Here is a 4,144-nt window from a genome sequence, read left to right on the forward strand (position 1 = left end):
ACTCTTGAGCGCAGCAGCGATGGCAGCGAGGATAATCTCTGTCTTTCATCAGCAAAGTGGCCCTGCAACAAAAAAAAACCCACCATCGGTAATGTATTCTGCTATTGATTGACGCTCGCTCCTGCACTACTAGGCAACACCATTATTACCATGCATAGATTCCACACTGGCCACAATAAAATCATTGTCTTGATTTAAGTCATCCAACCCAACCCAGCCCAGCCCCCACCCTAAGGTGTCATAATAGCACAACTGGTGTTTGCCTCATATTGCTTTCTTCCTCAACAATTACTGTCATCATGTTTACACCAAGCACATATTCTCAGGAGAGCTTGTTTTTTTTTTTTTCTATAACGGGGGAGATGTTGCCAGTGCACGTGCAACAGGTGTAAATAGATAGTGCTGAAGAGAGAATCTGGAGACACTATTAAAACAGTATAATAATATGATATAAATATAATACAAAATAATTTAAATAAATAGTTATTTTGTGTGTGTGTGTATATATATATATATATATTTATATGTATGTATGTATGTATGTATGTATATATATATATATATATAATTACTACATACTGATTATTTTATCTAATAGAAATGTTTAATTAAGATGATCCAGTTATTAATTACAAGTAAATGATTCAAGCAGCCTATATGACGCATATAATTTTCAGTCATGGTGTGATTTTTTTTTTTTTTTGTATTATTCTACTTCTACTAAATGTTATATGTGTAGAAGTGTGTTAGTTATAATATCCAAAAGCAGAACAAATTAAATATTTTATATTAGAAAATATTTTGTGTGTGTGTGTGTGTGTGTGTGTGTGTGTGTGTGTGTGTGTGTGTGTGTGTGGCTTTAAGACACATGCATATAAATAAAATGAATATATTCACGTGGATTATTGTTTGGATTATCATTACTATTATTGGTGTCTTTTTTTTTTTTTTTTACATCTACTTAAAATACTTCTGAGCAGAGATTTTTTTGAATTTACATCAGTTATTTTCTGACATTTTCTCTTGTGTGGCCTCAGCTCCTGTTGTCTCCAGTGTCGACACATGTGGATCTATGATGTGGCAAACATTATGTGTTAGCAGTCTGCCCTCATGGGAGATGCCCGGGTCTCGAATCATTGTGAATTACCGTGACCTCGGTTATCAATCATTGTATCAGAGGGTATCTAATGTAAACGCAACCGTGGCGTGGATAACATGCCACATCTGCTCTTTGGACGTGCGCTGCTTCTTGGTTACCAAGCGATTTATTAGAGAGAGCCCTGTGTGAGGAGGAATAATAGGTCGCAGTAGAAAGATCAACCCAGCAGCTCTTCCATAGGCGTACAATTATCTCCTAAAAAACAGGCTGTTGTATCACTCACCTACATTATACAGCAGATAGTTTCGTCTCTCCAAAAAAAAAACATCCCAAAGAGAGAAAACTAGCTGCGTCCGCATTGGGAGCTGTGTTTGCGCTCAAGACCAATTTATTGCCGATGAACATATGGCCAATATTTTGTCTCACGTCATAGCATGGTGGGGGGGGAAAACAAACACCATGCAATGTTAGCCAGTCAGCAAGAGCAGAGCCACTTGGTCAGCTATGCAAACGCTCTTGGACAATATGAGAAGAGGAGCACTTGTTTTTTCTGGGTATATAAACCACATCAGGCTTATCTCTGCACGCACTCCTGACTCCCATTTGGAGATATTTCATTAACTCTGCGCGCTGTCTTTAACGCTGGCAACACACTCAGACCCCCTCCAGTCTAGAGGTAAGCGCACTGGATGCTCCACTCACTTTGCATACAGTATTTTCTGTTTTTCTAATAGACACTGCTTATTTTTCTTTTGATGCTATTTTTTACGCGCATCAGCCAGCGCACATCTTAGTCCTTGGAGTTTAGAATGACCCTGTTACTTTCTTTAAACCTGTGTTTAATGTTTATTCAGAGGGTGGGCCTATAATGTGTCCTTTTTTTGTTAGCCTACAGTAGATGGTGATCATTACGCACTCACACGTGGGCAGCTTGGACATTATAGGCTCCATGTGAGCGTGGCCTGCACCCATCATCCAGGAGAATTCATGTTTTATTTGGTAAAATGTAAAGGAAGGATTGTAAAATAATCTGAGGAGATGTTTTCAGAAGATTCACCTGGCTTCTCCAAACAGCCAACAACAATTTTAAAAAATCACACATTATAGAGAATACACAGCTCCCATAAATGGTTCATTTACTGAAGAACATGGGTGTATCCTAATGTAGGATGGACATGAATGAAGATGTTTGACTGCAGATGAAGTATAGAAATACTTAATATTCATTTTATTATTTGGTAAAATGTAAAGGAAGGATAGTAAACTAATCTGAGAAGATGTTTTCAGAACATTCACCTGGCTTCTCCAACAGCCAACAACAATAAAAAAAATCACACATTATAGATAATACATACATACTCCCATAAATGGTGCGCTCACAAGGTTCATTCACTGAAGAACATCCTAATGTAGGATGGACATGGATGTAGATGTTTACCTGCAGATGAAGTATAAAAATACTTCCTTATATTATAACGCGCCTGATTCCACTGCATATATATATGTATAACAGTTTTGGCTAATATAAGTTGTCTAATTGGGTATAACCCCCTGTTGTTTCTCAAATGTGCCGGTAGAGACCGCTAGAGCTCTACAGATGTCAACAGCTGTTAATGTTATTACCGCACTCACACACAGGCTGCCTAACAAGGAGGACAAGTTGTCTGTACTTGTGTCATCTAGAAGCGGGGCCAGATCAGGTTCTCCTGGAGAGGATGATTTATTTATTTATTTGTTTATTTGTTTATGTATTCATATAAATTATAAGTTGTCCCCCCTTTTTTTTGATTTATGTGAAGAAGTCCCCGAGACTTTGAAGCATTTCTCCCCTCCTTCCTTCCTGCCCAATGTCAGTGCGATACTGGAATGGGAAGTGATTAAAAAATAATAAACCCCTTTTTAGCAATTCGTCTTACACAGAAAAAAAGAAGATTAAGGCGAATGGCACAGCGTGGCATGAAATTCACCGTTACAAATAAACTGGTGGTTTAACAAATGAAGGCATCTCCTCGGGGCATGGCTATAATCTCGCCGTGACATGTTTAATCATTAGAGGAAAAGGAGACGAATAAAGACTTTTGGCCTGGAGGAAGAGGTGGCTGGATTTCTGTATAAAAAGAAAAAAAAAGGCAAAATGATTTCTAGCCTGAAGCCAAGTCTCCCCGGGCCATGGCTTAGCCCCCATAATAAATAAACCGGACCCGCTTTACCTGCATATCATATATAGGCTTTTAATCATAGAGGGAGGAAATCGGTCTTGTCACTCTGTACATTTATCACAGGCACCCTGAGGCAGAAGAGGTTACCTTTATCAAAGACTAACTCCCTGCCAGAGGCGTCCAAAACACGCTGAAATTCAGCGATTAAAGGGGAGGCAGTGATCAACATTATTATGGATTCTCCTGCGGCATTTCTTATTTGTGCATTCAATCGAAAAGATTTATTTAATCAAGAATATAAAAAGCTCTTTCTTCACTTATTTGGTGAACAATCGTGGGCATGAATTTTTTGGAGGGAATTATAATTAATCAGACAGGGGGCCCCGTTTTTTTTTTTTTTTGGGGTTCATCCGAAAAATTAATTGTTTTTGGATGAGTCCATTCTGCTGCTGTATACGTTTGATTGCAAAGCTGGGATCAGGAAGAAAAAACGAGCTTTAATAATGAGCCAGTCGGCTCTGTTGCTTATAATATTAAAATGGGAGCACTGGCGAGACTGGTGATAGCATAATTATAGCAGCAATGATCACATAAAAAAAAAAAAGGTTAGTCTTTGCGCATGCTATGCAGTTTTACGCACAAAGAAAACTACTGTTATAATGTATCGTTTTAGAGTCAGATGTGAAGATTTAGTGTCAGCTGAAGTCAAATAAGCGGGTGATGGAGAAGAAGCAGCCCTGCATTGTCCTTTAAATCCTGATGCATCTGCAGCTCAGAGGCCCTTCTTTACTGCATCTTCTCTTCTGTGTGGTTTAACACCCTCCATCACACACACATTACACAGCAGACACACAGTCCTAACTGAGGGTTAAGGATGATTTTACGC

The 4,144-nt window shown here is 38.6% G+C and overlaps 1 protein-coding gene across 1 annotated transcript in view; it reads left to right on the plus strand.

Annotated features, from left to right (window-relative positions):
• The first annotated feature begins 1,627 nt into the window (after positions 1–1,627).
• The window catches only part of nkx2.2a (NK2 homeobox 2a), a 16,577-nt gene continuing 14,060 nt past the window's right edge, over positions 1,628–4,144 (plus strand). Inside the window, exon 1 of the mRNA XM_074661175.1 lies at positions 1,628–1,775. The gene's annotated coding sequence lies outside the window, so the exon portion shown is untranslated. The remainder of the gene's footprint in view (positions 1,776–4,144) is intronic.

This window comes from Sebastes fasciatus, chromosome 15 (genome assembly GCF_043250625.1).
Source record: "Sebastes fasciatus isolate fSebFas1 chromosome 15, fSebFas1.pri, whole genome shotgun sequence".
Lineage (NCBI taxonomy): Eukaryota > Metazoa > Chordata > Actinopteri > Perciformes > Sebastidae > Sebastes > Sebastes fasciatus.